General features: G+C 38.5%; 1 non-coding gene across 1 annotated transcript; it reads right to left on the bottom strand.

Moving 5' to 3' along the window:
- Positions 1 to 509: 509 nt before the first annotated feature.
- Positions 510 to 616, bottom strand: LOC131235787 (small nucleolar RNA R71). The gene has a single exon (XR_009166308.1). It is a non-coding gene; the product is annotated as a small nucleolar RNA R71 (small nucleolar RNA).
- Positions 617 to 21,289: the final 20,673 nt, after the last annotated feature.

The raw sequence follows: 21,289 nt of genomic DNA, 5'->3' as shown, positions 1-21,289 counted from the left end.
GATTGGTTGAGGGGTTGACTATCCATCGCAGGACTAGACACCACTCGAAATCCCCTGAGTTAATTGAAGTGATGGCTGAGAACCAACCTCTTCTACCTCAACCCAGGGTGGAGGACATTCAGGATGAGAATGAGGTGCATCAAGCACCACCGCCTCGTACTTTACGAGATTATTTACAACCAGCGGGGGTGAGTACGCCCTCATGCATGATTTTTCCTGAAAATACAGGACATATGGACATCAAGCCATGGGTTATCCAACTCCTTCCTAAGTTCCATGGGCTTGAATCTGAAGAACCATATCTACATTTAAAAGAGTTTGATGAGATCATAGCCACTTTATATTTTCAAAATGTGTCTAAGGACACAGTCAGGCTGAGACTCTTTCCTTTTTCCTTAAAGGAGAAGGCTAAGACGTGGTTACATTCACTGCGTCCTAGATCCATTGGCACATGGAATGATATGCAAAGGAAATTTATAAAAAAAAATTTTCCACATCATAAAACGATTACCCTTAGAAAAGCAATCATGAACTTCGCCCAAAAGGAAGATGAAACATTTTACCAATGTTGGGAAAGGTTTAAGGATTTGGTCAGTTCATGCCCACAACACAGCTTTGAAACGTGGCGCATTACAAACTTTTTCTATGATGGACTGACATCTTCCATGCGCCAAATGGTCGAGACAATTTGTAATGGAGAATTCATTAATAAAAATGTTGACGAGGTATGGGATTACCTCGATAGTCTTACTGAAAAAACACAATCATGGGACTAATACCCAAAATCGAACACCACGTCTAGGTCGACTCAATCTAAAGAAAAAGGTGGATTGTATCTCTTGAAAGAAGAGGATGATCTCAAGTATAAAGTGACTACGCTCATAAGAAAAGTTGAGGCCATGGAAGGAAAGAAGGATAATGTTAATGAAAGTGTTTGCGGCATATGTGATTGCAACATTCATATAACTGAAAATTGTCCTACGAAACCCGCCTTTCGAGAAGTGTTAAATGAACAATCCAATGCCGTAATAATTATCAAAGACCTTTCAATAGACCAACCTCTAATACGTACAATCCTAGTTGGAAAAATCATCCAAACTTTAGTTGGAGAAATGGACAAACTGCTACCCCTCAAGGTTTCTTCAATCAAAATCCAAATCAGGGGAAACCTCAAGAAGAACCGGTTCAAAATTCCATGCAAGAGCTGACTCAGGCAATGCGAGACTTTATGTAAAAGATGGATTCACGTATGACGGTTATAGAAAAGGGGATGCTTCCTGCACAACCGCTCCCCAATCCTAAATCGCAATACGAGATAAGTGATCCCAGCTCTTCAAATCACATGGGGCACGCTAAATCCATCACCACTCATAGGAGTGGGAAGATCATTGATAAAACCCTTCCAATTAGGCCCGAAAAGCCTCAAGAATCAGAAGAGGATAACAATAATGGATCTAGTGAGGCCCCATAAAAATTAGAACCGGAACTTCTAGAAAAGCCAGTTGCTTCATTTTCCCAACAGTTGATTGCACCAAAACCTCTCTCTAACTCTCGGGATATCCTAGAGGTGTTGAAACAAGTGAAAGTCAACATTCCTCTACTTGATGTTGTAAAACAGATACCTTCATATGCCAAATTCTTGAAAGACTTATGCATAACCAAACGACGGCAGAGTATTCAAAAGAAGATCTTCCTGACCGAGAAAGTGAGTGCCATCCTAAAGCAAGACGTGCCACAGAAATTCAAAGATCCCGGTAGCCCAACTATATCATATGTAATCGGAGACCATCAAATTGATCATGCACTTCTTGACTTAGGAGCGAGCGTCAATCTGATTCCCTACTCGGTATACAAACAGTTAGGTTTAGGTGAATTAAAACCCACCCTAACCACACTACAACTTGCTGATCGCTCTGTTCGTGTACCCAAAGGGATAATTGAGGATGTGTTGGTCCAAGTTGATAGATTTTACTACCCTGTAGATTTTATCATCCTGGACATCAAACCCATCAATAACATGAGCACTCAGATTCCCGTCATTCTTGGTCGCCCATTCCTTGCCACTTCAAACACAATTATCAATTGCAGGAATTGTGTCATGACTATGTCTTTTAGGAATATGACATTGGAGTCAAACATCTTTTTCAATAACGGCAGAAAGTTAGAGGATGAGATGACGATTTCCACGACATTAACATGATTGACTCTTTAGTGGAAGATACGACACCTCTGACTTTATCCTCTGACCCTCTAGAGATGTGCCTGGCCCACTCCCATGATTTTGATGATGACATGATTAGGGAGATGTGTGCCTTGCTTGATACTACACCGGTACTTGAAGTTAACCGGCGGAGGCCACAATTTGAAGAGTTGTCCCAAACTGATGTAGTGCCTCCACCGTATAACCTCAAGCCGCCAAATCTTGACCTAAAACCTTTGCCCTCTAATTTGAAATATGTCTACTTAGGTCAAGATGAGACATACCCGGTGGTGATCTCTACCCACCTGGAGAAAAAATAAGAGAGTATGCTTATATCTACTCTCATTGAGCATAAGGGAGCCCTTAGATGGACGATATCGGACCTCAAGGGAATCGACCCCTCGATTTGTACTCACCGCATATATCTTGAGGATAATGTGAAGACCGCTCGGCAATCACAACGTAGACTAAATCCAAATAAGAGGGAAGTGTTTAAGGCCAAGGTTCTTAAACTATTGGATGTGGGTATCATATACCCCATATCCGATAGTCAATGGGTGAGTCCAACTCAGGTGGTTCCTAAGCAAAAACTTGTTCACTTCCCAAGTATAGGGTTGTGATGTAGTAATAAACTCGGTGAGACCGAGGTCGAATCCCAAGGGACTGATACCTGTACGTAATCTGAAACTAAGTAGAACTAGAACTAGAACTAGACTAAGATGAAATCTAAATCAACTGTAATTTGAGGAATAATGGTGAAATACTGATCTAAAACTTTAAAGAATTCAAAGGTAGGAAACTAGGGATTCAGAGGATCCACTTGTAGAGATCAGGGAGATCTTATGCCTGTTTCAAGAACTCAACTGGACTTAGAGTCTCATCTTCATCCAGTGAAGGGTGTAACCATGAAAATCAACTGAACTTCCTTTGATATAGTTTTCAAGAGATGAAAGGTATATGAATTAGAATAGATTCCATCACCAAACCATGCCCAAGAGACAAAGTAAACAATAGAATTAAATTAATTAAAACCAATCAACATGATATGAGGGTTAGGAAAGGTTCTGTCATCCGACCATGCCCAGGAGACGATGGTGAACAACAGGGCTTCCTGACGTCATAAACATAAAAAAGGATAAGGAATATGCTCAAAGCTATCGTAAACCCATTGTAATTTTAGTCACAACAGACCATTAAAAACTGAAAATATTTCCTTAATTAAACTCGTATCAAGTTCAATTCAATCTAAATAAAAGGCATAAACAACAAGTCTCCCCATCATGCTACAAGCTTCACCTCTTAGCCCTAGCTAAGAGGTTTAGCTCATCATGATGGAGCTAGATCTCTCAAAAATAGAAAAATAAAAACATAATCAAAGAAATTTCTAACAAATACTTCTCTATTTCTCTTCCTCTCTCCCTGACGTCCCAGCTGACTGCTTGCCTCCACCACAGATCGGATAGAAATTCAATCCCTCTTCTCTCTCTCTTTTCCTTTTAACGTTATTGGCCCACAGAGTCCAGGCGCTGTTCGGACACACGGCCTGTGCAAAGGCTTCCGCTGTGTTGATGGTGGAGCCCATTATTGATTTTAACAGGAGAATACAGGCCGTCCATTGCGTTCCTCTCAAAAAATCGGTTGGAAAGGGGTATTTATGTACGTCTTTTGATGCGCCCATTGAATCTTTGCTTCCATCGTTCATCCTGCGTTTTAACAGTTAAAAACTGATCTTTGTTGTTCTCTGGAATTACGTCACCTATGTTAGGATGATGGGGAGCATGGGCTTCTTATGGACGGTCCAGATCCGACCGATGAAGCACGGTGGTGGCCCACAAATTCCTCCGCAGGCTCTGTTCTTGCGTAAACAGAGAAAAAACAGATTTCTTCCGCTGTATTGCCGGTGGGGCCCATGATTAAATTCAGTTGGGAAATCCACACCATCCATTGAAATACTGGTGAAAATCCAATGAGGAATGAGTAGTTTTGGTAGGTTCTTATGTGGCCCACTGTACTAACTCAATTTGCAGTTCATCTTACGTTTTCTGACGATTCACATGTGTACATGTGCATAGGCCAAAAAGGAAAGCTAGGTGATGGTCACGCCCCCCTTATGGGCACGTTAAACGGTCCAGATCATCAAAATAAGATATAGGTGGGACCCACTAGCCAAAAACGGATGGACAGCGTCCGTCCGCTATCCCTGCTTAAGAAGAAGACGGGTCAGCCCGTCTTTGACCAGGCTGACCGTCTGGTGCACGGCCGGTGAGTGTACACTATGTACACGCACTGTACATGTAGGGTCCACTGTGATGTTCGTGAAACATCTGCTCCGTCCATTTGATGTGTCACTCCATTTAAGGTGTTCAGAACAAAATTGAAGCATTTTCAGATACCAGGCGGGCCCTAAATCACTGATTTATGTGTTGATCTGTCCATTGGGCCACTTCTAGAAGGATCTAATGGCTAAAATTTGATATGTACTGTTATTTTTTGGTCCTCGAGTCATGTATAAAGTTTCAAGCCAAACAGATGATGGAAACCTAGTGATCTTGCATTCTGGCTGACTTTCAGGACGCTTGAGCTTTAGTTTCTCGATTTTCGCAGATCCCTGGCATGTAATTCCATCGATCTTGGTCCCCTGGAGTCCGTCCCTTGCCTTTAGTGTCATTAGAGCGTTAAATCCATGCTTTAAGCTTCCTTTTCAGTCCATGCTCATAAATACACTCTGCATCACAAACATGATTAAAGCAGGCCATTAAACAGTATCATGTTCGTAAATCCAAGCAATAACTAGTGTCTAATATGCAATATTTGACCCTCAACACCATCGTAGCCAATGCCAATAATGAACTCGTACTAACAAGAGTTACTACTGGTTGGAGAATGTGCATTGACTATAGGAAGCTGAATACCGTTACGAGGAAGGACCACTTTCCTTTACCCTTCATTGATCAAATCTTGGAAAGGCTACCTGGTTATTCCTATTACTATTTTCTTGACGGGTATTCGGGTTACAATCAGATTTAAATTGCTCCTGAGGATCAGGAAAAGACCACATTTACATGTCCCTACGGCACCTTTGCCTACGAAGGATGCCATATCTAGAGGTCTTCATCGACGATTTCTCTGTTTTCGGTTCATCTTTCAGTGAGTGCTTGGAGAGTCTTAAATGTGTGTTGAGAAGATGTGAAGAAAAAACTTGGTACTTAATTGGGAGAAGTGCAATTGCATGGTTCATAAGGGAATTGTCCTTGGGCATATTATCTCGTCTAAAGGAATCGAGGTGGATAAGACAAAAATCGATCTTATCTCTAACCTACTTCCACCCAAGAACATTAGAGACTTATAAAGGACTTTAGTCTCCTTTCTCGTTCTTTATGTAATATTCTTCAAATATGTCCTTTCACTAAGCTTAAGGGCATGTTGTTCTAGGCCAGCAAAAATATAAAAAATCCTACGTTATTCATTATGCGAGTAAGACTCTAAATCCTGCCCAAGTGAACTACTCGACTACTGAAAAGGAACTCTTGGATGTAGTGTTCGCTTTGGACAGATCCAAGATCATTATTTACACCGATCACGCGGCGCTCAAGTATCTTCTGTCTTGGATCCTTCTGCTCCAGCAATTTGACCTAGAAATAAAAGATAAAAGGGAGTAGAGAACGTAGACCATCTTTCTCGCCTTAAGCCCTCTGATTCCTTGCCACAAGTTTCACGTCGACATATTGGACTGGGCAAGATAAGAAGAAATTTTTCACCAAGGTATGTAAAGGATGATCCTTATTTGTTTAAATATTGCCCGGACCAAATCCTAAGGAGATAAGTACAGGGTGTTACACCTGTGATGGTCACTTTTCTACTAAAAAGACCACGGCCAAGATTTTCTGAGTGCTTGGAGTTTTACAAAGTCTTAAATGTCCCATCGTGATGCCCTTGAATCTCATTCTTATAATCGAGGCAGCATTGATTTCATAGGACCATTCCCCCAATCTTTTGAAAATCTATATATTTTACTCGCTGTAGACTATGTCACTAAATGGGTTGAAAAGCCATCATTAGTGATGGGGGCTCACACTTTTGTAATAGGCCATTTGAGAGTTTAATGAAGAAATATGATATCTCTCATAAGATGCAAGCTGAGATTTTCAATAGGGATATCAAACACATTTTGGAGAAAATAATAAATCCTGCCTTATAGGCTTACCGTATTGCATTTAAAACCCCTATTGGTATTTGCCACTTAACTGTGGAGTTGGAACATAGAGAGCAATAAAAAATGACAACACCGGCTCACGACGTAAACTTGATTGAATAAGGCAAAATCGATCGAGAATTTATAAGGACAGAATGAAGGCGTTTTATAACCTACGAAAATCTCACACCTAGTCCTTTTATATAAGATTACATCTCTTTTAGGTAGAGATCTCGTTGGTGGCCCTTCCATTGTGCTAAGATGGGGCCGTTGAGATTCAAGGAGTTTAAAGTAAAGGACACGATTAAAATCAGGATTTTCGGAGGACATGTCCATGCCTCGACTACTCCTATTTACTAGGATTGATCTCCTAGATGGAGGGATAGGTAGGTTTATCGCTTTCTTAGGACTAGGGTAGTGCTTTAAGCTCCTAGGAGGCAACCCATCTTTTCATTCCATTTCATTTTCCTAGTTAGTTAGTTCAATGTTTGTGGATAACATTACTGCAAACCCTCATGAGACTACAACTCGTCCACTAGGGGCAACCTAGGGGTTTAAAGGCTTGTTGCATACGCTAAATGCAATCGAGAGCACCTGCGAAAGTGGTGTAGGTAGGATTTTATTTTTATTATTTTTATTTTACTCCTGTTGGTTTCTCTCTTGCTAACTCGCTTCCATGCTAAGATCCTTCTTGATTCTTTCATCCAGGTACTATCTTTCCATCACTCCTCTTATATTTTTATTGTCCCATGTGCATTGTATGCTTATTTCTTTTACATTGAGGACAATATAGATTTTTAGTTGGGGGTGGGAGATTAGGCTACCTAATCAGTGTTTTCTTGGTCTTGAGCAGAAATTGTGAAAATTTTTAAATTTCTCTGAAATTTCGTATGAATTCGAAGTGATTTTGACGGCCATCTTGGATTTAGAATTACAAGATAAGTAATGTTGGATTTATGACTCTTAATTCAGTTATCTATTAGATTTCATAGTTCAGTTTGAATTGATAATCCAAGATTAGAAGTTGTAAACAATGATTGAGTCATGATTTCACATGTCACATCTAGCTTACACATTAAGGTTTTAGTCGATATTGAAGGGTTAACTTGGTAATCACTAAGTATGAAAGGAACGAGCCTGCCTTTAAAAAAAAATAAAATTGGGCGAATGGACTTCACCATAGGTTTGCTCCCTATAAGTAAAGGTTTGATTACTCATGATTGACATTCGGAAAGGGTTGGGTAACTGGTCTTCACCATAGGTTTGCTCCCTAAAGGAGAAGATTTGATTCCCCTCCTTGGCGTTATTTTTAATGAAAAAAAAATCAAAAGTTGGTAGAGTGAAGGAAGGATGATCTGTGAGGCAAGTTTTGGTTGTCCTGAATACCCGTTTTGATTATCAATGTTATCATGAAATTGACGATTGGATCTCTTAATGATGATAAGCCGAGATTACACTGTACACACATGGAACTCGATGTTTAGAACTTTTCTAATTAATAGATTAATACTTTGAACTTGATTATGAAGTTCACCGTATGCTTGATTCCAGGAGAAAGAAAACCCAACATTCATGAATTTTAGAATTCTCGTATCTGGATTGTTTTTCAAAAATCACTCGAGTTTATAGAAATTGTCTTGTAATTCTCAACTTATTTTTCGCATATTTTGCTCGAGACTACCAAAATGCTAGTTGGGGGTTATGTTGAGGGTCAAATATTGCATATTAGACCCCAGTTATTGCTTCGATTTATGAACATGATACCGTTTAATGGCCTGCTTTAATCATATTTGTGATGCAGAGTGTATTTACGAGCATGGACTGAAAAGGAAGCTTAAAGCATAGATTTAACGCTTTGATGATACTAAAGGCAAGGGATAGATTCCAGGGGACCAAGATCAACGGAATTACACTCCAGGAATCCACGAAAATCGAGAAACTGAAGCTCAAGCGGCCTGAAAGTCAGCCAGAATGCAAGATCACTGGGTTTCCATCTTCTGTTCGGCTTGAAACTTTATACATGGCTCAAGGACCAAAAACTAACCGTACACGTCAAATTTCAGCCATTAGAAGTGGCCCAACGGACAGATCAGCCCATAAATCAGTGATTTGGGGCCCGTCAAATTCAATTTTGTTCTCAACGCCTTAAATGGAGTGACACATCAAATGGACGGAGCAGATGTTTCACGAACATCACAGTGGACCCTACATGTACATCATATGTACACGGTAGACAAGTGCACTAGCCGTGCACTAAAAGTCTCAAAGTCAGTCAGCACACGCTGACCGACTCCATCGTCTTAACGGACGGACGTTGTCCGTCCATTTTTGGCTAATGTGCCCCACCTATATCTTATTTTGATGATCTGGACCGTTTAACGTGCCCAGAAGGGGGGCGTGACCATCACCTAGCTTTCCTTTTTGGCCCATGCACATGTACACATGTGAATCGTCAGAAAACGTAAGATGAACGATAAATTGAGTTAGTACAATGGGCCACATAAGAACCTACCAAAACTACTCATTCCTCACTGGATTTTTGCCAGCATTTCAATGGACGGTGTGGATTTCCCAACTAAATTTAATCATGGGCGCCACCGGCAGTACAGTGGAAGAAATCTGTTTTTTCTCTGTTTACGCAAGAACAGAGCCTGCGGAGGAATCTTGTGGGCCACCACCGTGCTTCATCGGTCGGATCTGGACCATCCATAAGAAGCCCACGCTCCCCATCATCCTAACCTAGGTGACGTAATTCCAGAGAACAACAAAGATCGGTTTTTAACCGTTAAAATGCAGGATGAACGATGGAAGCAAAGATTCAATGGGCCGCATCAAAAGACGTACATAAATACCCCTTTCCAACCGGTTTTTCGAGAGGAACGCAATGGACGGCTTGGATTCTCCTATTAAAATCAATAATGGGCTCCACCATCAACACAGCGGAAGCCTTTGCGCAGGCCGTTCGTCCGAACAACGCCTGGACTCTGTGGGCCAATAACGTTAAAAGGAAAAGAGAGAGAAGAGGAGGGATTGAATTTCTATCCGATCTGCGATCGAGGCAAGCAGTCAGCTGGGACGTCAGGGAGAGAGGAGGAGAAATAGAGAAGTATTTGTTAGAAATTTTTTTGATTATGTTTTTATTTTTCTATTTTTGAGAGATCTAGCTCCATCAAGATGAGCTAAACCTCTTAGCTAGGGCTAAGAGGTGAAGCTTATAGCTTGATGGGGAGACTTGTTGTTTATGCCTTTTATTTAGATTGAATTGAACTTGATACGAGTTTAATTAAGGAAATGTTTTCAGTTTTTAATAGTCTGTTGTGACTAAAATTACAATGGGTCTGCAATAGCTTTGAGCGTATTCCCTATCCTTTTTTATGTTTATGACGTCAGGAAGCCCTGTTGTTCACCATCGTCTCCTGGGCATGGTCGGATGACAGAACCTTTCCTAACCCTCATATCATGTTGATTAGTTTTAATTAGTTTAATTCTATTGTTTACTTTGTCTCCTGGGCATGGTTTGATGATGGAATCTATTCTAATTCATATACCTTTCATCTCTTGAAAACTATATCAAAGGAAGTTCAGTTGATTTTCATGGTTACACCCTTCACTGGATGAAGATGAGACTCTAAGTCCAGTTGAGTTCTTGAAACAGGCATAAGATCTCCCTGATCTCTACAAGTGGATCCTCTGAATCCCTGGTTTCCTACCTTTGAATTATTTAAAGTTTTAGATCAGTATTTCACCATTATTCCTCAAATTACAGTTGATTTAGATTTCATCTTAGTGTAGTTCTAGTTCTAGTTCTACTTAGTTTCAGATTACATACAGGTATCAGTCCCTTGGGATTCGACCTCGGTCTCACCGAGTTTATTACTACATCACAACCCTATACTTGGGGAGTGAACAGGTCACTGGTATTCGATCAGGGCCACAAGTACACTGACATGTGTTAGAAATTTCTCCTGATCCGAGGGTGTAATTGGGTCAAATTCCGACGGTCTGAAACCTTAGATTTGCCCTGCAAGCAAAACGACTCAATTCACTTCAGTTTATTTCCTAAAGATATTCGCATTTTTCACACACTTCACTCTGGACTCAAGTTGTGCATTTCTAGGTACCATTAGGACTTGATTTCTGAGGTGGATTTCAAGTCCAGTAAGGCGGTACTAACCGTATGATTTTGCAGTAATCGGACTTTCGATGTGCGGCACAGGTCCGATACAAAGTTTCGGTGTGCTTCTGAGAGCAACAGGGGTTAGAGATGTGTCCTAAGTTTTAAGGTAATGTAGCGTTAACGGTTCTGCTTGTTATAAGTTCTTCATTGTCATTTACATTCGCAAATATATTCATCATCCATCCAAGAAAATTGAAACAAGTATTGTCACTCAATGGAAAGCAACTGATCATGAAACACCAATACATGTATGCAAAAATGCAGTATATCTGATTAATGTGTCAGGATTTTCCCTTAAGAACAGCCATGTCAAATGATCACATTAGATGAAAAATATACAAGAAGAGAAAGAAATGTCATTAAGCAATAATGAAGCAATAAAGCAATCAAACATGTAAGAGAAAAATGCATGTCCAGGACTTACCTTGACAGGAAATGTCTTATGAGGTAGTTTCATCATCAAAAGCTCCCTGAGTCTCCTGACAGCCTTAACCTTGTTTGCTAAGATGTCAAGTAAAGGCAAGAGCTCATCTGTTTTCATCAGATCAATGTAAAACCAGCAGATTCAACACCCTCACACTCATAAGCATCTTAAGCTACTAATATGAGGTCCACCCCTATCACAATGATGTAGAATGCATTAGATGAAATAACACTTTCTCATGACTCATTGAATATCACATAGCATGAACAAGACTCGCATTTCCAAACAGTAGTTGCTCTGAAGGATCCATAAGCACTATTTATAAATAAGAATAAAACAGATCTGTAAACATTATTAAAACTTTAATAGAAAAAAGGGAAAAAGGTTGAAATTCCTTTGTTACTACTTAAACATGAATAACAAAGGAATCTTTTAATAGGCACCTGTTGATGGACATCAGTATGGATATCAGTCATGGACATTGTCAAATGTAGAAACACCTTGGACAATGTCAAAAATATGATAACCACTCAATTTTCATTATCAATACATAAATTATAAGTATCCTGAAGAATCAGCTCTATATGCACATGTAGTTTCAGTTTAAACCCAAAGTAAAATTAGATGTCATGTTTCCATACACTAAATGAGGTAACTTGGATTTTAACATGAGATTCTCTCACAAGCAGTTACCTCTTGAAAGCAATGCTAAAAATGGAGTCCACTGATGTTAAAAAGGTCGTTTGCATCATTGTATAGCCAAAAAAAAAAAGTAACGCCGTGAGATCTTACCTTGTTGTTATGTAAGATATAAGCCTCTTGAGTAAAGGATAGCCATGACTCCTCGGATTTTATATAACATAAGAAAATTGTAGTTTCAGTGGCCGGGTGTCAATCTAAAGAAGATTACAAGGATAGAGCCTTCAAGCACATGAAGTGATTTATTAGTTTTGATAACCACAAGGACAGGAAGTGGGATCAATCATTTAGAATGATTTCTTAGTGGTGAAAAACACATAATGGGCCCCACTACCTAGATGGTTCTGTTTGAGGAACGCTAATGTCATGTTTACAATGGGTATTCGCATGGATGATAATACTAATACTCTGCCAACAGATCAAAAAAATCCTTTCAAAATATACTTTTACTAATGCTATACTTCTTCCTGTCTAACAAATATAAGAATAAGCAAAAGAGGCAATAGAATCTATGGAAGATGAAAGAGAGCCCTGCAAGCATGTTGAAAGAATAGGAAACCTAAGTCATATCTGTATGTCTCCATGTCTGTGCAATCAACAACAATTACAAACAGGGAGCAAACAAATGCCACAAAGCGGCCACTTTTCCAGCCCCATTCCAACTATCATTGAGACCAAAATCGCTCTCTCGAATCTGGAAGGTGAAATCCCTAATTCTAAAATTCTTAGATTCCCAAAATCCTAAAATCCCCAAATCTCTAAATGAGGGCCCACATTCGAATTGGAAATCCACAAATTACTAAATCCCCAAATTCATAAATCGACATTGAGATTGAGAGAGATTGAGAGGGAGAGGGAGAGAGAGAGAGAGAGAGAGAGAGAGAGAGAGAGAGAGACAGAGAGAGAAATACCTCGCGTTCATGAATCTAATTCAATTGAGCTTCAGAGAGAGAAATGGAGGTCGTGATTAAGAGAGGAATGAAGGTGGTCCGTTGGATGGACGGTCTAGATATCACATACACTCATCATGTGGGCCACAAAATAAAGGAGGGAGGGAGAGAGAGAGAGAGAGAGAGAGAGAGAGAGAGAGAGAGAGAGAGAGAGAGAGGTGGGGAGAAGATAGAAAGAAAGGAGCGAGAGGGAGATCTATATTTTCGTGTGGGCACGAGAATGAAAAACCCAAGCAGGCTTTTTTTTTTTTTTGATTTTTTTGGCCAATCTCAGATAGACGAAAGCAGATTGCAAACTGCATAACTCATAGTTGGGTGGTAGATTTCAATACTGAGGTCGAGTGCGTGTAGGGTGTGCAAGTGGGGTGTGGGGCTATGTTTTTTTTATTATTATTATATATAAATGATATTTGGGCCCACAGGCTTCTCTTGGCACAAGCCTTAAATGAGCTAGTAAAACGGATGGACAGATCGTATACGTTGGATGGATGAAAGTTTTTGCCAAGATTGTCCCTCGTTGCCACCGTCTAATTCTTTGTACCTTATTATCCTGCAAATTCAACTGAGGGACCCACATGCGAGGCTGTAATTGAAATTAAGGTGGGTCATTAGATAGGAGGGAGGGTCCATGGTTTGGAAAGATGCTGATTTGGCGAGTGAAACCATTTAATCAAAGCTTGAATACGCCGAATTGAGATGAACTGTCATGTTAGGGGCTCTGTGTGGCCACCATGATGTATGTCATTTATCCATGCCTTCCATTCAATTCAAAGAATTTTTTAGGGATTAATCCCAAAAATGGAGGCAAATGGAACACTCACATGGACCACACCATAAATCAACAAAAAGCACTTAATCTCCATTATTTCCCATGGTGTGGTCCACTTGAGCTTTAAATTTACCTAATTTTTGAGCTAATGTATTAAAATGATTTGTCAAAATGGATGGACGGCTTAGATTGAACACAAAAATTGTGGTGGGCCTCATAGAACTTCTAAGGGACCAAGTTCTGTGGGCCCATTCAATCACCACTGTTTCCTGTGGTGTGGTCCACTAGATGGATCTCAGCAATGGACATCATAAATAGAACATATACATCACACTAGATTCTGCAGTCCCTAGTAATGAATTGCTCACCATTTTTTATGTGGGGCCCACCAATTTTTTTTTATCAAACTGATCTTATTGTTCTCCCTTAATTCAGGTCTATGTGACTAAATCAATGGCTTGGATGACAAATAAACACCATAGGAAAAGTGGGAATTTGAATCCCCAATTAATTTCGTCAGTAAAAGGAAACATTTAGATTTTTTTTTTCAAAAATTCAAAACACCCTTTAGAGACGAAATGTTTCGTCGCTAAAGGTGGCTCTTAGCTACGAAAATAATTTCATCAGTAAAAGGAAACATTTAGATTTTTTTTTTTCAAAAATTCAAAACACCCTTTAGCGATGAAACCTTTCATTGGTAAAGGTGGCTTTTAGCTACGAAATTAATTTCGTCGGTAAAAGGAAACATTTAGATTTTTTGTTTTTTCAAAAATTCAAAACATCCTTTGGCGACGAAATGTTTCATCGCTAAAGGTGGCTTTTAGCTACGAATATAATTTCGTTGGTAAAAGGAAACATTTAGATTTTTTTTATTTTTTCAAAAATTCAAAACACCCTTTAGCAACGAAACTTTTCGTTGGTGAAGGTGGCTTTTAGCTACGAAATTAATTTCGTCGGTAAAAGGAAACTTTTCGATTTTTTTATTTTTTTAAAAATTTAAAACACCCTTTAGCGACGAAAATTTTCGTCATTCAAAGTGTTCTCTGCTTTTTACCGATGAAAATATTCGTCAGTAAAACTCTTAACGGGAAAATTTTCAAATTAGCGGGAAAATTACTTTTACCGACAAAAATTTTCGTCGGTAAGAAATTTATTCCCGACGAAAAAAATTCATCAGTAAAAGTGTTGTTTTACCGACGATAAAAAATTTCATTAGTAAAACATTACTTTTACCGATGAAATTTTTTTCAACGCTAAAAACCTTATTTCTTGTAGTGACATAGAGATTGGGTATCATTAGATCAGGGATACTTTGGAACAGAAGGTGTTACAGCTTGAGAAGGTCAACACGGACGATAATGGGTCAGATATGATGACCAAGGCTTTGCTCAAGGGCAAGTTTGAGGTTTGTAGAAACCAGGCTAGCTTGAAGAAGGTGAATCCCTCCTGGGTCAAAAAGGGAGAGATTTGATGGGGTTTTCCTCCTCAGGTCAGAGGAGATGTGGTGCGGTTCGGATGCCACAAACAGTGGAATCACCGCACTGCTCGACCAGTCGAGTGAACAGTGCTCGACCAGTCGAGGGTCACTCGACTCAAAGTCCAGCGAGCTCAGTGAACAGTGCTCGACACTGCTTGACTAGTCGAGGTTACGCAAATTTTAGTCCGATTTTGTGCGGGATTCAGATTTTTAAGGCCTTTCGCAACAGGATGCGGAAGGGAGTTTCCTAAACTATAAATAGGAGGTACCTAGGGCTTTCTAGGTAATGCAAGAGGGTTTCCTAAAGCTTTACAAGCGTTTGTTAAAGGGTTTAGGGCTATCAAAGGTGAGAGAGAGAGAGAGAGAGAGAGAGAGAAAGGAAGCTTGTGGAAGGGAGGTTGTGCTCATAGAGGTGATCTATTATATCTTAGCACTTCCACATCTTCATAATCGGTGAGATCTCTCCGTTTTTCTTTTATTCTCTTATTGTTTATCCTCTCCTGCGTGAGTGAAGAAGGTTGTAACGTTCTACTTCATAGTGGATTGTTGATCTGGATAAGATCCCATGGTTTTTACCTCTTTGAGGGTTTTTCACGTAAAATCTTGTGTCATGTGGTTTATGCTTTGATTATTTTCATTGCTTTGTAATCCCATAATTCTGGTTTGTTTTGGGAGGCTAGATCTTAAGGTTTTGTGCTAGGCCCCCAACAAGTGGTGTGTGTGTGTGTGTGTGTGTGTGTATCCCATCCAATGTATGCATTAAGTGGGCCCCACCTGAATTATCATATACACAAAAAATCAGGCCTATATGTGAGCCACACTAAAAAATAAAAATAAAAGTAATGAACCTCCCCTCAAAACTCAAAACTCACTTATGGCTCACTCAGTAGTTGGATCCAACTTTCAACGTAAAGAGATCCTGCTGGACAGGCTGAAGGCCCCACAGACAAGACAACCGGCTGCCAGCATAACCCTTATCAAATAAGCTTATTCTAGTACCAGGGACTTGCAAGAGAATAGCCCTCTCACAAGGTGAGTGCAGATAATTATACTAGTGTTGTAAAATTTCTGAGAAATAGAATATAAATTAACTAAAAGTGACCACCATACACGTGGCATACATGAGTGCATACACAATTTTCTTATAGTCACTACGCCAAAACAACTAAAAAGGACAGTTGAGAACCGTCTCAAATGACCAAAAAGGACGGTCATGGACCATCGCATGGGCTGTCATATTTTGAGGCATACGATTGAAAACTGTCATTCTTATTGACATTTAAAGGACGGTCATGGACCGTCTGTAAAAAGGACGGTCATAGACCATCCTTAAAAAGGACTCATGAACCGTCTCTTATGACCATTAAAAGGACGATCATGGACCGTCCTTCAAAAGGACTGCTATGAACTCTCTTATGAGCCTTAAAAGGACAGTCATGGACCATCCTTTAAAAGGACGATTATGGACCGTTCTTAAAAAGGACTACTATGAACCGTCTCTTATGACCCTTATCTCATATTTGAACTTTTAGAAAAATATGAACGGCCTAGAGCCGTCAGAAATTTTCAAATATGATACGGTCAATATACACCTGTTACTATATATTTCATCATATTCTTCCCAATATACACCTGTTATATAATATATTTCATCATATTCACATTCACATCCATCTAAACCCAAACTCCGTAAATCCATCCAAACATAAACTACATTCATCCAAACATAAACTACATCCATCCAAACACAAACAATCTTATCTACATTACATTCATCCATGCATAAATACATATAAGTTTAACATCATAAAAAAAAAAAAAAAGGAAAAAAATCAGCAATAATTTTCTTTTTGCATCTTTCATCTAATAAAAAAAATATTCAACCAACAAAACATTATAATTTAGAATCATGAAGAATTGCAAAAACTTCTTCCAAAAAAGTGGGCACTTTTTTAAAATAAAACTAATGCAAGCAAATAATGCAAAAAAGTGTTTTAACTCATGTTAATAGAAACAACAACAAAAATTAAAGTTTTTTAAAAAGGGGCATGTGTTAAAAGGGATACATTCTTGTTTGTTGCCATGTGATTGGGCTACATTATTACAGCAATCGGGTTCGGGTTCGAGATTGGGTTTAGGTTTGGGTTTTCAAGTTTAGGTTTAGGTTTAGGTTGGGGAGTTGAGATTAGGATTAGGTGTAGGTCTAGGTTTATGGATTTGAGTATACATTTAGGTTTTCGGTTTAGGTTTAGGTTATAGGTTATAGGTTTAGGTTTAGGTTTAGGTTTTAGGTTTAGGTTAAGGTTAGGTTATAGGTTATAAGTTTAGGTCATAGGTTACAGATTATAAGTTTTGATTTAGGTTTAGGTTATAGGTTATAGTATATAGGTTATAGCTTTAGGGAATTGAGAATAGGTTAAGGTTTAGGTTTAGAAAATCGAGTTCAGGTTTAGGATCGGGTTTAGGTTTGGGTTTTCAAGTTTAGGTTTAATTTTAGGTTAGGGAGTTGAGATTAGGATTAGGTGAAGGTTTAGGTTTAAGGATTTGATAATACATTTCGGTTTTAGGTTTAGGTTTAGGTTTTAGGCTTAGGTTTAGGTTTAGGTTACAAGTGCAGGTTATAGGTTTAGGTTTAGGTTTAGGAAATCGGATTCGGATTCGGGATCGGGTTTAGGTTTGGGTTTTCAAGTTTAGGTTTAGGTTAGGGAGTTGAGATTAGGATTAGGTGTAGGTTTAGGTTTAGGGATTTGAGAATACATTTAGGTTTTAGGTTTAAGTTTAGGTTATAGGTTATAGGTTAAGGTTTAGGTTTTAGGTTTAGGTTAAGGTTAGGTTATAGGTTATAAGTTTAGGTTATAGGTTATAGGTTAAGGTTTTAGGTCATAGGTTTTGGTTTAGGTTAAGGTTATAGGTTTAGGTTTAGGTTTAGGTTAAGGTTATAAGCTATAGGTTTAGGGAATTGAGAATAGGTTAAGGTTTAGGTTTAGGAAATCGGGTTCGGGTTCGAGATCGGGTTTAGGTTTGTGTTTTCAAGTTTAGGTTTAGGTTTAGGTTAGGGAGTTGAGATTAGGATTAGGTGTAAGTTTAGGTTTAGGGATTTGAGAATACATTTAGGTTATAGGTTTAGGTTTAGGTATAGGTTTAGGTTTCGGTTTAGGTTATAAGCAATAGGTTTAGGAAATTGAGAATAGGTTAAGGTTTAGGTTTAGGAAATTGGGTTCAAGTTCGGGATCGGGTTTAGGTTTGGATTTTCAAGTTTAGGTTTAGGTTTAGGTTAGGGAGTTGAGATTAGGATTAGGTGTAAGTTTAGGTTTAGAGATTTGAGAATACATTTAGGTTTTAGGTTTAGGTTTAGGTTTAGGTTATAGGTTATAGGTTAAGGTTTAGGTTTTAGGTTTAGGTTTTATGTCATAGGTTTTGGTTTAGGTTAAGGTTATAGGTTTAGGTTTAGGTTTAGGTTATAAGCTATAGGTTTAGGGAATTGAGAATAAGTTAAGGTTTAGGTTTAGGAAATCGGGATCAGGTTCGGGATCAGGTTTAGGTTTGGGTGTTCAAGTTATTGGTTTAGGTTTAGGTTTAGGTTTAGGTTTAGGTTTAAGTTTAGGTTATAAGCAATAGGTTTAGGGAATTGAGAATAGGTTAAGGTTTAGGTTTAGGAAATCGGGTTCGGGTTTGGGATCGGGTTTAGGTTTGGGTTTTCAAGTTTAGGTTTAGGTTTAGGCTAGGGAGTTGAGATTAGGATTAGGTGTAGGTTTAGGTTTAGGGATTTGAGAATACATTTAGGTTTTAGGTTTAGGTTTAGGTTATAGGTTATAGGTTTAGGTTTAGGTTTAGGTTTAGGTTTAGGGAATTGAGAATAGGTTAAGGTTTAGGTTTAGGAAATCGGGTTCGGGTTCGAGATCGGGTTTAGGTTTGGGTTTTCAAGTTTAGGTTTAGGTTTAGGTTAGGGAGTTGAGATTAGGATTAGGTGTAGGTTTAGGTTTAGGGATTTGAGAATACATTTAGGTTTTAGGTTTAGGTTTAGGTTATAGGTTATAGGTTTAGGTTTAGGTTTAGGTTTAGGTTAAGGTTAAGGTTTAGGTTTAGGTTTAGGTTTAGGTTTAGGTTATAAGCTATAGGTTTAGGGAATTGAGAATAGGTTAAGGTTTAGGTTTAGGAAATCGGGTTCGGGTTCGGGATCGGGTTTAGGTTTGGATTTTCAAGTTTAGGTTTAGGTTTAGGTTAGGGAGTTGAGATTAGGATTAGGTGTAGGTTTAGGTTTAGGTTTTGGGATTTGAGAATACATTTAGGTTTTAGGTTTAGGTTAAGGCTAGGTTATAGGTTATAAGTTAAGGTTATAGGTTAAGGTTTTAGGTTATAGGTTTTCGTTTGGGTTTAGGTTAAGGTTTAGGTTTAGTTTAAGGGTTTAGGTTTATCTTTAGGTTTAGGTTTATGTTTAGGTTTAGGTTTAGGTTATAAGCTATAGGTTTAGGGAATTGAGAATAGGTTAAGGTTTAGGTTTAGGAAATTGGGTTCGGGTTCGGGATCGGGTTTAGGTTTGGGTTTTCAAGTTTAGGTTTAGGTTTAGGTTAGGGAGTTGAGATTAGGATTAGGTGTAGGTTTAGGTTTAGGGATTTGATAATATATTTAAGTTTTAGGTTTAGGTTTAGGTTATAGGTTATAGGTTTAGATTAAGTTTATAGGTTGTACCCTGTTGCCATGGGGTAAGAATAATTCCATGCTTTGTTGGTAATCCGGTGGTACATTGAATGGATATACTAACCATCATTCGAAGTTATTAAGAATAACACATATGTGTTATATCTAGACCGTTCATTTGTTTTGTAACCTCATTTTATGGCATGGGTCTAAAAATGAGATAGATCCAAAACTTATATAGCCCCATTGAAGTTTTCAACGGTAAGTATTCAATCCCCATTGCTTTCTATGGTGGGGTCCACCTGAGCTTTAGATTAACCTGATTTTTTGGCCCATGCTCTAAAATAATCTCAAAAAATGGGTGGACGGTGTGGATCTAACCTACACATCATAGTGGGACCTACACAACTTGCTAACATTGGGTGAAATTGGCATCGGACCCAATGCAATTCCGTTGACAGCTTTTCCATCCTCCCCAAACATGGAGTGGAATTGGCACGGGACCAGATGCAATTCTGTAGGTTTAGATTTATAGATTTGAGAATATATTTAGGTTATAGGTTATAGGTTTAGGTTTAGGTTTTGGGAATTGAGTTTTGGTTTAGGGAATTGAGAATAGGTTAAGGTTTAGTTTTAGGAAATTAGGTTCGGGTTCGGGTTCGGGATCGGGTTTAGGTTTGGGATTTCAAGTTTAGGTTTAGGTTTAGGTTAGGGAGTTAAGATTAGGATTAGGTGTAGGTTTAGGTCTAGGGATTTAAGAATACATTTAGGTTTTAGGTATAGGTTTAGGTTATAGGTTATAGATTTAGGTTTAGGTTTAGGTTTAGGTTATAAGCTATATGTTTAGGGAATTGAGAATAGGTTAAGGTTTAAGTTTAGGTAATCAAGTTCAGGTTCAAGATTGGGTTTAGGTTTGGGTTTTCAAGTTTAGGTTTAGGTTGGGGAGTTGAGATTAAGATTAGGTGTAGGTTTAGGTTGGGGAGTTGAGATTAGGATTAGGTGTAGGTTTAGGTTTAGGGATTTGAGAATAAATTTAGGTTTTAGGTTTAGGTTTAGGTTTTAGGTTATTGGTTAAGGTTTAGGTTTTTGGTTTAGGTTAAGGTTAGGTTATAGGTTATAAGTTTAGGTTATAGGTTATAGGTTAAGGTTTTGGGTCATAGGTTTTGGTTTAGGTTAAGGCTATAGGTTTAGGTTTAGGTTTTGGTTAAGGTTTAGATTTAGGTTTAGGTTTAGGTTTATGTTAAGGTTTAGGTTTAGATTATAAGCTATAGGTTTAGAGAATTGAGAATAGGTTAAGGTTTAGGTTTAGAAAATCGGGTTCAGGTTCGAGATCGGGTTTAAGTTTGGGTTTTAGGTTATAGGTTTAGGTTATAAGTTATTAGTGTAGGTTTAGGTTTAGGTTTAAGTTAAGGTTTAGGTTTAGGTTATAGGTTTTGGGATTTGGGAATAGGTTTAGGTGAAGGTTAGAAGTTTAGGTTAAGGTTATAAGTATAGGTTTAGGTTATAGGTTATAGGTTAAGGTTATAAGTTTAGGTTAAGGTTTAGGTTTAGGTTATAGGTTAAGGTTATAGGTTAAGGTTATAAGTTTAGGTTAAGGTTATAAGTTAAGGTTTAGGTTTAGGTTATAAGTATAGGTTTTGGGATTTGAGAATAGGTTTAGGTTAAGGTTAGAAGTTTAGGTTAAGGTTATAAGTATAGGTTTAGGTTATAGGTTAAGGTTATAAGTTTAGGTTTAGGTTAATGTTGTAGGTTATAGGTTTAGG

Source organism: Magnolia sinica, chromosome 19 (genome assembly GCF_029962835.1).
Source record: "Magnolia sinica isolate HGM2019 chromosome 19, MsV1, whole genome shotgun sequence".
Lineage (NCBI taxonomy): Eukaryota > Viridiplantae > Streptophyta > Magnoliopsida > Magnoliales > Magnoliaceae > Magnolia > Magnolia sinica.
This window is presented reverse-complemented; position numbering and strand designations above follow the sequence as displayed.